Source organism: Vulpes lagopus, chromosome 20 (genome assembly GCF_018345385.1).
Source record: "Vulpes lagopus strain Blue_001 chromosome 20, ASM1834538v1, whole genome shotgun sequence".
NCBI lineage: Eukaryota > Metazoa > Chordata > Mammalia > Carnivora > Canidae > Vulpes > Vulpes lagopus.
In genome coordinates, this window is record NC_054843.1 from 23,492,269 (window position 1) to 23,506,664 (window position 14,396).

A 14,396-nucleotide genomic window follows, 5' to 3' on the forward strand; every position below is an offset into this window, starting at 1 on the left:
CTAATCTTCTTATAGTTAAAATCTCATGTCATAAGGAAATCATAAACCATAATTGTTGAGAGTAGAAATATAATTTGGTGGTTTAAATACATGCTAAATAAACTACATAAATAATAAGCTAAAATACACAATTTATTGTCTTAAAAGTAGTATTCTGAATCTTTTTTTTTTTTTTTTTTTTTTTTTTTTTAGTATTCTGAATCTTAACAAAATGTTCCTGCGGCCCACAGGAATAAGGTTAAGCATAAATGCTATAATTAAAATAAAGTAGAAATATTTAATTTACTATACTTTTATAAAGTATTCTATCATAATGTAATGGATCCAACTTCTGTCCAAAGTTTTCAAGTACAGTTAAAAATGCAATATATTGCCTTAATAAATTATTCTCTAGGTAGCCATACAATTATTGATTCTGTTAAAGATGTATTGAAATATTGTATTTCTAGGTCATATAGTAAAGTGGATTTACAAAGAGTATATTTAAGACTCAGTTGTCCAAAACTTAGAAATATGATGTCAGAATCATTATACTCTAGAATAGAAGGAGAAAATGGATTTCATGATACATAGCTCTGAAATTATTTAGAAAGAAATCTCAAGCTGAAATTATTTTAATGAAAATGAAGTGAGAATTTTTTTTCCTGGTGGGTCACATTTAAAATATTTCTTATCCTTTATTGTTTTTAAACATATTGGAACTATTGGCTTTTTTCAAAGAACATACAAGTGTGTCTTTGGAACAGGAGTCCAATCTAATGAAAAACAGATCAAATAAAGAGTAAATAATTCTGATTTCTAGAACTCAAGTCCTAATAGCCTTATTTACTTGGTATGCTACTCAAATGTAATTTCTAGCATATAAGCTAGGAGTGACCTGATTACAGCCATATGTCTTAAAGATGTTTTAAATAGTATATAAATGAATAATATATTATCTTTTTATCATAGATGGACACTTTTAAGTATCCCATTTCTAGCACATGGATGGAAGAAAGTGACAAAAACAGATGACTTGGCAAATAAGACAACATAGTAGATTTTTTAAAGCTAAATATGAGGATGCTTTTTTATTTTTATTTTTTATGAGGGTGCTTTAGATATAGAAGTAGAAAGTTACATACTTGGTCAAATAAAAAAAAATTCCAACAACAGAAAAAAGTTCAACCTATGATAGCATATGATAACATTCCAAAGTACAGGGTAGAGTGTATTAAAGAAAATTCAAGCAGCTGGAGTGAGATAATGAAGGGGCCCACAGAAGAAAAAACTTAAAGAGAGAGAAGCAGTTTAAATGAGAAGTGGTTTGCAACAATCCCAGAGATATATTACAAACATAATAGCAAAAAAACGTGTTTATGGCCCAAGCAAGTTCATTCAGAAGAATTTGAGAGACGGCACTGATGGTCATTTGTAGATATTTCAAGGTCTGCAATATAAAAATGAATAACTCAGAAAAAATAAGCTTCCAGTTAAGTAAAACACAAATATGAAAGCTAAGTCTTTAACAGATACATAAATATATATTAAATTACACACAATAAATAAACTTCAAACATTAGGTTTATTTTTAATTAAAATCTTATTCCTTTTCAACAATACACAGTTATCCTTGTATATTTCTTAACAAAATACAACCAAAGTGTTTTTGTTTCAAGCCAGTCATATCTTAAAAATGAAATAATAAGTTTAGGGTTAACCTAAATAAAAGCCTTTTAGAACCAGACAGAATCTATTTAATCTATAATCTAAATCTTCTAGTTAAAGCATAAGGAATACATTTAACTTTGAAATTAAAAAATACCATAATGTAAAACACGAAGCAGTTCTTTTTACAGAGAATTAATTGGAAATTCACACCATTTAGCTAGTTGAAAAACTAGTTTTTCAAAAAGCCATGATTCTTAATTTATTACAATATGTGAATTAATTTGAAAACAATTTTCTGAAATTTAATTTTAAATATAACTTCATAGAAAAATACCTAACAGCCTAATTAAGAAAAATACAAAAACAACAGGAAATTAATTGTTGTTATTCATTTATTTTAAAAATAAGACTAGATTTCTCTTTTAGTATTCATAAGTTATAAAAAAAAGTGTGCTTGACAAATTATATTGTTTCATTTTTGCTTCTGCTCATGCACTGGTGATTTTGAACAGGCACAAGAGGCTCCATATTTATAAACAGTTTATGACCTCCCCAGACAACTCAATTAAGGAAGTAGGAAGCATAAGTGTTTTAAAATTCATTACAGAAAACATTTACTGAGTTTGGAAAGTGAAACTCTAGAATTTGAATACATGGTGTATTTTAAATATCTTTTTAAATGGTTAACAATTGATTCAGCATTCCCATCATATTTAGGCAGACAAGTACTCAAACCGTGTTTGTAATGTGATTCCCCAGACTTCATGATCATAATGTTTACCAGCATTAGCATTCAAAAAATGAGTTGGAAATAGAATTTTACATTTGGACACCTGTGTGTCACTTTTTTGGGGTGTATTAGCCCTTAGATACAAACGGTTGAGAAGGTACACTCAAACGTTTTAAATTTAATAGAGCATATATGCATGCCAGCCAATGACACAAGAGAGTTATTGGCATTTCTTGTTTCTTTTCAAATATTACCCTGTCAGTCTACATGACTTTCTCCTTAGATAGGCAAGATGATGATGACGATATCAATAATATTAATAGAATAATAAACATAACTCCCCAACACTGACAAATATTAACACTGACTATATTAATAGAATAATAAACATAACTCCCCAACACTGACAAAGAAAACCTCTGATGATGATGTGACAATAATTTGAGAGAGGCCCTCCACTGGATTTCTTTAGTTAATTAAAATGTTGGCGTGATATACTACTATCTTGTAGCTCCCATGGTCTTCCTGCAGCAATTTCTAAACTGGAAGGTGTTCTAGTACCTGTTATCAATTGTTAGGCTCCTTTCCCATTTTCTGCTAGCATAAGTACTCCTAGTTTCATTTTTTAAAAGATTTTATTTATTTATTCATGAGAGACACAGAGAGAGAGAGAGAGAGGCAGAGACACAGGCAGAGGGAGAAGCGGGCTCCATGCAGGGAGCCAGAAGCGGGACTCGATCCAGGGACTTCTGTATCACGTCCTGAATCAAAGGCAGGTGCTAAACTGCTGAGCCACCCTGGGATCCCCAGTACTCCTAGTTTCATACCAAGAGTTGAATACTCAAATTCCATCCACTACCTGGTATCAGAGTATATATTTTCCTATGCATGTGAACGTCAATAATAGCCAACCAGTAAACCAGATGGAAATCTGTTAGTTTTAGGAAGACTATTCCAGTCTGTTCTGCTGTTGCCAACCTAATAGCTATGTTTCCTTACTGCATTTTAAGATAAAGAGAAATTATTTCTCTGAAAATGTGACTAGGCAATTTATTTTGTTTTCCAAAGAGTTCCCAGCATTTCAATAAAATTTGTTTAATCTCTCAATTTGAGGGCCATGCTGAGAATAATCTTAATTTATGCTAAATTAAGAAGTACTCAATCTTTCAGATTCTCATCATTTGATTCACTCTATTTTGTAATGGATTCTACAGTGCCTAGGTCTTACTAGATATAAACAGGCAATTCATAGAAAAAAATTATCTTACTCCACATAAGAATTCATTTGATTTTGCATAGGATATGCACAGTTCTAACCAAGACTATTTGATCAACATGTGTCTATTACCTGGTTTGGAATTATACAGTCTAAAGGTACAAATACATATATGCTGGGTCTAGGAGTTACCTGCTCTTGTTTGTTGAACATTATTTCCAGTGAATTCATTAAAATTATTTTTCTACCTTAGCTTAAATATTCTTTGCATTTTGGAGCAGAGAAACTATGTTCTAAGTTTAGAGTGCAGACAGCTTGTCCAGGATGGCTCTGGCTTATGCCTATTATCCCCACATAATCATTAATAATAACAATTCTTCATTCAACTCTCAAAAGTGTGGCAGCTTGAGTGCTAGGTTACCTGTTTACCAAATAACTCTAACATCTTTCCCACAAAATCTCATGTTTCACACATCATCCTTAAGGGAGGCAACTGATTCCACAGAATGATTATGAGGCAGTGTGGTTCTCTATACAGACCTTATCAGAGAACTCTCACTTCTCTATATCCAGATGAAGCTGCCATACCTGTGTGGAAGCCACTTTCTCCTCACTAGATGACTACATATGCCTTTATATTAATCTCTGCAGCTCCATTTTTTTCCCCTGAGCATTGAGATGATTCTCCATAGTCAGGTGGAGTTTGTTTATATAAATCATTACCCCTGTAGGCGTTTGCAGAAAATAATCTCCAGCTGTCAGCCATTATCCTCCTTGGGGAATTTAGGACGCTTAGGAATGCTCACCTCCCCTGATAGATATTATGTTCCTGGCTTATTGGTGAGTACTCACTTATGACTACTATTTTAAAAAGTTGTTTTAATCTATTATAGGAGAGCCGACAACAGTCCTGCAATACTCAAGGATATAACAAGAATGTAGCTATTCTCATTTCAAACCTTTTTTTAAAGATTTTATTCATTTATTCATAAGAGAGAGAAAGAGAGAGAGAGAGAGAGGCAGAGGGAGAAGCAGGCTCCATGCAAGGAGCCCAATGTGGGACTTGATCCCAGGTCTCCAAGATCACGCCCTCAGCCAAAGGCAGGCGCCAAACCACCAAGCTACCCAGGGATGCCCGAAACCTTTTTTTATTAAAATATAATAAAAATATAATTAAAATATAATTAAAATAAAACCTTTATTTTTAAAAAATATAGCTTCTCACTCTACAAAAATAAAGTACTCAGTTTTGAGTCTCTGGTGGTCTTAGTCTGGACTGCTATAACAGATTACCATAAACTGAGTGGTTTAAAAAATAAGCATTTAATTCTCACAGTTCTGGAGGCTGAGAAGTTCAAAAAAATCAGTGCGCTGACAGATTCAGGAGTTGGTGAGAGCCCTTTTTCTGGCTTGCAGATGGTCACCTTCTACTTGTTTACTCACAGGGCAGAGAATGCATAGAGAAGCCAGTTCTCTTATGAGAACACTAATGCCACCATAAGGACTCAACTCTCAGGACCTAATTACTCTTGGAAATTAGCCACTCAAAGCTCTTAATGGCATCATATTGAGGATTATGCTTTCAACATATGAATTTTGGGGATTCACAAATATTCAGTCAATAACAGGCAGTATTCACATTATTGGTATTCTGTAACTGTCACCACTCCTCTTTTAGCAAAATTCTTCTATTATACAAAACACTCTTCCATCTTTTTTGGTAGACTGGAAATTCTGGGAAAATTGATGGCCTCTTAGTCAAGCTCGAATGCTTCTTTACAATAAAAAACATTTATTTTTCTCAGCCTTACATAAAACAATCATTATCTTTTCCTAATTTTCTCACAGCCCCCATGGGAAATTGGGAATTATTATACTGCGACAATTAAGTTATCATTCTATGCTATCAACAGCTTTTTATAGACTTTACGAGTAAAGAAATCTGTTACCAGGACTACTTTTTAGACACAACATTACTCCAAAAAGAAGTAAAAGTTACAAAAATAAACATAAACAAAATGAGTTGTTTATATCAAATTGAATCAAAATATAAGATTATTTATCAGTAAAAAAAAGGAGAGATAGAGATAATGTAGGCTAACAAAGAGTTAAAGTCTTGCAAAGAATGTGAGAATGTGTAATTTGTTTGGTGATTAGGGTAGTGTACTGAGAGCATTCTACATACGGAGATAATTTCACAAGCATGAAATTCTCCAAGGGTTAACTAATTATTTTCCATTTGTACTAGGCATAGGTTAAATCTTTTATTGTAATACTTTACTGGTGTTCATGATAAAGCAAAAGTATTTCATGAGAAAATCAAGAAGTTAATGCCAAAGAAACTGATTATATACTAGAGAACTCCTGCTATAATCCATACATACTTTAAGAAAATATACAAATGGATAAATTATAGGACCTACTTATGACATCAAATAAAAATTCAGAATATGTTCCATAATGTTACAAAGAACAGTTGTTCAACGTCTCAAAATTGATTTAAAAATCAATTTAAAACACATTTACATCTTGCTGCAGCATGCACCTCTCTTGATTCAAGAAACTCACCTAAATTCTAATATGTTTGATTTATCATGAAATAAGAAAATAACAAGGAAAACTATATTAACTCGAAAATTTAAGGTGTTAAAAGATAAAAATACTGTGAGTTCATGTAAAAGGAAGAAGCTAAAACAATCTCAGGCAAATAAATAGGTTTCAAAAATTCTCATGTGAAATAGAACAAATAAATTCCTGTCACAGTGGTATTGTATCTATTGACCCAGGCAGGATAAAACATTTCACATGGGGAAATTTGCTTAGCAGAGGAACCGGTAACAACTTCAACCATAGATAGGCAAGCAACTGTATCTGTCAAGACTTTGTGAAATCTTCTGCAATGAAGGCAGAAAAATAGGAAACATCTCTAAACACAAATTAATTGTGTTTTATTTTCCCTAACCTGACAATCTCTGTTAACTCTTATGAAAATGTGGAGAAAAATATCCAAAAAAGTGACTATAATATTTCCTTTTATCTAATTCCAATGAGTTAATAATCACATCTTAAAAGGAAAACGTGATACTTATTTTTTATATCATATGCACTAATCATGTCTTAAATATAATATAGGACTGTACTGTAAAATTCAATTTATTCTTGTTTCAGCACATTATAATAAATATAATGACAAATTAACTTCTTTACACTTTTTAGCACATACATATGGATAACACAAAAATGAATAAATGTTATTTGAAATGTATATCAAAGTTTAAAATATATGTCTTTCTACTTAATTGTAAAGTCAAGCATATGGACACAGTAGAGATTACCCATAATTCAAGTCAGTGTACTCTTAGTAAGAACCATCGTGTGCCAGGCTCTTTGCCAAATGCTTTCAAGAAATATCGATCTTTAATTCTCACAGTTATGTGGAGAAAGATTCATATGGTTTCTAATGTATATATAGAAGCTCAGAGAAGTGTCACTGTACAGATCACATATCTGTCAGATGACAGAACTGCAAATCCAATCCAAGACTTCTGCCTCCAGACCCAGCACAAACCCCACTGCAAATGTAACCCCTTCACTCCATAAGCATCCACCACAGTTTTCAGGCACTTGATACCTTTAAAACAGTGTTATCTGCTGTTCCCATTGATATTCTTACATAGATCAAGTGTTCAGTCAAGTAATATATGGACTCTACTTAAAATATTCAGTGAAGGATACCTGGGTGGTTCAGGGATGAGCATTTGCCTTTGGCTCAGATCGTGATCCCAGGTCCTGGGATTGAGTCCTGCATCAGGGTCACCACAGGGAGCCTGCTTCTCCTTCTGCCTATGTCTCTGCCTCTCTCTGTGTGTCTCTCATGAATAAAAAATAAAATCTTTAAAATAAATAAATTAATTAATAATAAAATGAAACATTCAGTGAACTAATTATTTGGTTTAGTGGTCTTACTATAGGCCTGAATAACATGAAACATGTTTACATTTAATTTAAATCATTTTGTGTTCATCACTGAAGTTACAACATATAGCAAAGAGCTTAATAAGTTTTCATTTTTCTCTATATTTTCCATAAGGTTAACATATTTTAAGCACCCTAGCTTTTCTTTATAAGAGAAGATTTTAAATATGTAGTGTTTTATGATTACTTCTATATTTCTATCTCAAATTAATACCTCCTTGGTAAAAAGCAAACATATATATCTAAATGTAAATATATCTCATTCGATTCTCCTCTCTTACAAATGTTTCTATTGTTTCAGTCATCTTATAATAATGCAATACACTTGAAAATATGTCTCTCTCCTCTGTTGGCCTCTGGGATCATCAAGGACAGGTCTTTTTTTTTTTTTTTTTTCTCTTTCATATCTGGATTCCCAGGAATTCACACTGAGGTAACAGTATGTTTAATGGATTAATGACCTAAAGTGGTTTACTTGTTTAAAGCCTGACTTTAAGAAGTGAATGTGGCTGATAAGCAGAAGCTAAATGAAGTTCAAATGTTGTTGGCTACAGAACCCAAATGGGACATTCTAGAGAACTTGTTACCCTTGACAATCATGAGTCACCCACATGAGTGACATTTTACTGTCTCACATACAAAACTGGGAGTTATGGTTGTCCAAAACCTCCCCTTCACTGCTGGTCCTACTGTTTTCATTGCTGCTGTTCAAAATCTACACAAGATCAAAATTAGGCACATGCTAGACTGTTAACTTTTACATTTGGGACTATTATTAATTTTTATTTTATGCATATTTTTAGTGATACTCATTTTCACTGATATTTCAGTTAGATACTTGGGATGTAAGTTTATGAGCAAATAGACTATCCTACCCAAAATATTCCCTTTGCTACACCATGATTAATGTGTTTCAAATATTTGAAATAGATTACTTTTTTGATTAGTAGGAAACTTTTTCGGTAACTCTATAGGAACTTCATGTAAGAGTGAGACTAACCTTTAAGTTGTCACTGGATATAATCATTTGGTTTATTTCTTATATCTATCATTTAATGGAACTATATAAACATTTATAGCAGAATCAAACAACATACTTTACTTTTTTGAATATGGCCTATGAAAAACATTCACGGGTCATAGAAGAACTGTTGATTAAATATATTGAATTTATATCAAAGAACAAATTGATTTCATTTGCTAAAACAATTATCTAGATATTAAAATATTTTATGAAATTAAAGTTTTCTATTATACTTTGTAGATATTTTAGGGAAATGTTTGTCTTAAGTAATTTTGTTTATTACAAAAGAAATAATTCTACCTTTAGGTAGATGTATAAATTAGATATAATTTTATAAGAGTCCCCGTCTATGATATACTGTTTTAATAAAATGATCTATTGTTGAATGAGTAGCTGATCTTTCTACAAACTGAATCATAATAGCATTGAAATAAACAACACAAAGTCACCACAAAATGAATGAGAAAATCAGAAATAGAAACAAAAGAAGCACTGAAAACACTGTCACTGAATACAAAATGTTCTTCTTTTGGGGGAAAAAAAAAGCAAAGCTGCCTTGTTCTAGTTATAATGCTTAGGGAATGGGTCATATGATTGCTCTATAAAGAAGAAAATACAAATGGATCTGTAGTCTACTATGAACATAGAAATCCCTTAAAAGATGTAACTAGGAGCATTATCTGGATAGAAACTGAAGCTGGTGCCTTATTTGCATTCAGGAAGAATACAGTTTTATTCTTCTAAATAGATCTTTGAGAAAAAACAATGGCTAACAATAACTGTTAGTATTAAGGAGATGCATAACAACTTCCTTCAGAAATAATCATTTTTTACAATTAAAATATTTCAATATATGTCTTTTAATATTGTTTAAAATCTTTCTTTTTCATGGTCTAGAATATGTAAAACATTATTTCCTCTTTTGAGAGTACTTATAATATTACGCTTCTGGATATTTGGGTTCTGTCTTATAACAAGATAAGAATTTTTAAAAATGCACCTTTCTTTGTCTTCTGGTAACTTCATATTATTCAGGTAATATCTGCTATACTGAAAATTAAAGTCTCTTAGAAGTTTTACTTTAAGAATTATTCCTAAACAAATATACAAATTATTACTAAGTAATAGACCGTACTGTGTGATCTTGAAAGGCAAAACTTTCATTGAACCATAATCATATATATTAAAACTACCACGTGGAAATATATTCAAGGGCAATAAAATAGAGCAGATTTTAGGTATTATCCTCATTTGGCCATATTAATGTTCAAAAAGCTCCCCTATTCCATATTTACTCTTTTTTTCTACTCCTTTTATTTTTTCCCCAGATATACTAAGATAGTTGACATATAACGCTGAATAAGTTTTAGGAGTACAAAATGTGAATACATATACAAAGAATTATTAGCACCATAGCTAACAGCCCCCATCACATCACATTATTACCATTTCATTTTTTTTTTTTTTTGTCAGGGTGAGAACATTTAAGATTTACTCTCTTAGCAACCTTCAATTCTATAACACAATCACATTAAATATAGTCACCATGCTGTGCATTAGCTCCTCAGAACTTATTCGTTTTGTAACTGAAAGTTTGTATCCTTTGCCCAACATCTCCCACTGCTCTTACCCCTAGCATCTGGTAACCACCATTCTCCTCTCTGTATCAAGTTCAGTTTACTGGATTATACAAGAAAGTGAGATCACACAGTATCTGTCTTCTGACTTGTTTCACTTAGCAGAGTGCCCTCAAGTTCCATCCAAGTTGTTGCAAATGGCAGGATCTCCTTCTTTCTCCTGGCGGAATAATATTTCTTTATATATGTATGCCACATCCCCTTTCTTCCCTTTGGTTTAATTTTTTATTAAAATTCTAGTTAGTTAACATATAGTGTAACATTAGTTGCAGGAGTAGAACCTACTGATTCATCACTTACATCCAACACACAGTGTTCATCACAAGTGTCCTTCTCAATCCTTACCACCCATTTAGCCCATTCCCCCTGCCCACCTCTCCTTCAGCAACCCTTAGCTTGTTCTCTATAGTTAAGAGTCTGTTTTATGGTTTGACTCTCTATCTATATTCATCTATTCTGTTTCTTAAATTCCACATATAAGTGATATATGGCATATTCCATATTTACTCTTAAGGAGAAAGGTCAAAATAAAATATATTTTAGACAAACCTGTAAAGTTTGTGTTATCCGATGTATTAACAGCAATAGTGAACAAAATCTGGAATATTTAGCATTCATAAAATATATTTTCACTGTGAAGAATTTCAAATGTTCTACAGTGAAGACTAGTTTCTCTTTTATAAACTTTCATCATTTTCAACATTTTAGATATGCTTCTGGTTGAAGAATATAATAAAAATATAGAATTAAAAATATGATCTGCTGGGGGATCCCCGGGTGGCTCAGCCTTTGGCCCAGGGCATGATCCTGGAATCCCGGGATCGACTCCCACATTGGGCTCCCTGCATGGAGCCTGCTTCTCCCTCTGCCTGTGTCTCTGCCTCTCTCTCTCTCTCTCTGTGTGTGTCTCTCATGAATAAATAAAATCTTTAAAAAAATATGATCTGATGGAAATTATTTTGATCAGCCCATCATTTTCAGGCCAGTAAGTTATTAATGTGCTAAGGTTATATATGAAGCAAGTGAGAGGCCCAGATGACAGAAAGTTAGGAGGTAGAAATTCTTCTATATCCTAACAAGCTACTCTTTCTTCTATGCCAAACTTATTCAACATCTAATCAAATATGAATATATATATGTGTGTGTATATATATATATATATATATATTATAAGCTTAGGAATGCTTTCTCTATTTGAGATCAATATGAAGATTTGTGGTCACATGACTGCTAAAAATTTAAGTGGTGATAGGAATTCTAAGCCCATACACAGTAACAGTTCTTCTGCCTTTTAAAACTTAGTTTTTATACTGTTCTTTAGCAGGTTAATTAAATACATTGAATTAAGGATCTGAAAGCTATTTTTCATTTCTGCATTACATTCTACATTACTAGTGAAAAACAAAATACAATGACATCATGTTTTCCCTTGAACTTAGAAACGGTAACACATGGTGAGATCATGATAAATTACTTGGAAAACAATAAAATCATAGTAAATATTAATGTAATATTCCTCCTCCAAATCAGAAATCTTTCCAAAGTTAAAGATTATACTTTTCTGTTCAACATGCTGACATGCGGGATCCCTGGGTGGGGCAGCTGTTTGGCGCCTGCCTTTGGCCCAGGGCGCGATCCTGGAGACCCCGGATCGAATCCCACATCGGGCTCCCGGTGCATGGAGCCTGTTTCTCCCTCTGCCCCTCTCTCTCTCTCTCTCTCTCTCTCTCTCTCTGTGACTATCATAAATAATAATAAAAAAAATTAAAAAAAAAACATGCTGACATGCCAATCATGCTTGCTTTGCACATGGGATCAATAGATATTTTATGAGTAATTTAATGTTGATCTCTTATGGTGTCTACTTCAGAAGTTTGGGAATATTTTCAGGCCCTCTATAAAAATCTTTGTGTATACTAAGTTGTAAACTATGAATATATATGTATATAATATATAATATATATATAATGTAATATATATATAATGTAATTTCCTACATCTATAGTGGACCTATATTTTTACAATTGCTTGTGTAAACACCTAGTACTACTGGGCAAAGACCTTTGCTCTCTATTTTTTTAATTTTATTTTTTTAGACCTTTGCTCTCTTAAACATTTTGCAGCTTAACTCTGCTTTGGTCAAAACAAAATATATTTTAATACGCTTTGGAAAGTAATGTACCACATCCTGAAATAAAACTACTCATAATCAAAATTTCATAATAGAAAAAATATAAAAGACAACAAATTATCTGAAATACAAATAAAATCCATTTTCATTAGTGAAATTGCATGTCTAAGAAAGCTATTTACTCTGAAATGGTAAAGACTATTTGCAATTTAAAATGATAATTCTGGGGGTACCTGGTGGCTCAGGGGTTGAGTGTCTGCCTGTGGTTCAGGTCCTGATCCCAGGATCCTGGGATCAAGTCTGGCATGAGGCTCCCCACAGGGAGCGTGCTTCTCCCTCTGCATATGTCTCTGTCTCTCTCTCTGTGTGTCTCTTATGAATAAGTAAATAAAACCTTAAAAAAAAAAACCCTACCAATTATTTGCATAGTTATGATTTCATGGTACTGAAAATTGTTATGACAAGAAAATGTAATTTTCAGTCATTCATATCTGTCTTTTGTAAGCCACCTCTAACTTTTTAAAAAATCTGATTTTTTTTCTTGAATAATGTCTGGAAAGACATATTATATATATATATTATATATGTAATATATATATAAACACTATATATATATAGTGTTTCTCAAACTCCTATGTGCCTATAAACCATACATAGAAGCTGCTCTATTAATATGGAGATTCTGATGCAGTACTTCTAGGATGGATCCACCCAATTCTGCATATCTAACAATATCTCCCATAATGTTGATGATACTGTCTAATCTAGAGTTTACATGTTGACTAGCAAGGTTCAAGATGTTATCAAGGCATAAGAGCTTCTCATCCACAAGGAGACAAACATGCAATTTTGTATCTTTGAGGGACTCTCCACTAGTTCTAGAGAGATCAGAGAGAACTGGTAGCCCTGAAAGCCTAAGGGCTAGTAGGGTAGGCTGAAAACCACAACTCATAAAATATATGCACATTCTAATCCTATAATTTTTACCTCACGTGACACCAAAAGAGGTCTTTGTAGATATGATTAAGGATTTTGAGATGGAGAGGTTGTCCTGAATTATCCTACTAGGATTATCATGCATATTTTTTAGGAGAGAGAAGCTTGGGGAGGATTTACACACAGAAAAATCAGTGTCAAGATGGAGCAAGAGAGATGTGAAAAGACTGACCTGGATATTTAATGATGTACCTACAAGATGAGGAATCCCAGGAGATACCAGGAGCTGGAAGAAGCAAGGAATGATTCTCCCATAAGGCCCGTTGACATGCTAATTTCCACACAGTGGTACTGATTTCAGACTCTGAAATCCAGAATTGTAAGAAAGTATATTTGTGTTGTTATTTGTCAAAAGCAGATGCAGGGGACAGCCCAGGTGACTTCAGTGGTTTAGTGCCACCTTCAGCCCAGGACCTGATCCTGGAGACCCGGGATCAGTCCCACATTAGGCTCCCTGCATGGAGCCTGCTTCTCCCTCTGCCTGTGTCTCTCTGCCTCTCTCTCTCCCCTCTCTCTCTCTCTCTTTCTGTGTGTGTCTCTCATGAATAAATAAATAAAATCTTTAAAAAAAAAAAGCAGATGCAGGAAACCAATTCAGACAGATTTTTGTCAGAGCATATTATTCTTCCTTTAAAAAAAATATTTTAAGTAATCTGTATACCCAACGTGGGGCTTGAACTCACAACCCTGAGATGGAGAGTCACATGCTCTACCGACTGAGCCAGCCAGGTGCTCCAGAAACTTCTAATTAATATGTCAGAGTAGGGGATCCCTGGGTGGCGCAGTGGTTTGGCGCCTGCCTTTGGCCCAGGGCGCGATCCTGGAGACCCGGGATCGAATCCCACGTCGGGCTCCCGGTGTATGGAGCCTGCTTCTCCCTCTGCCTATGTCTCTGCCCCTCTCTCTCTCTCTGTGTGACTATCATAAATAAATTAAAAAAAAAAATTAAAAAAAAAAATATGTCAGAGTATCCATAAACCTGTTCCCCTACAGTGTGGGAAACATTTCCTTCAAGAATCTGATGTTTATATGAGTAA

At 33.3% G+C, this 14,396-nt stretch overlaps 1 non-coding gene across 1 annotated transcript; it reads right to left on the reverse strand.

Moving 5' to 3' along the window:
• Positions 1-14,017: 14,017 nt before the first annotated feature.
• On the reverse strand, positions 14,018-14,090 carry TRNAE-CUC. The gene has a single exon. It is a non-coding gene; the product is annotated as a tRNA-Glu (tRNA).
• Positions 14,091-14,396: the final 306 nt, after the last annotated feature.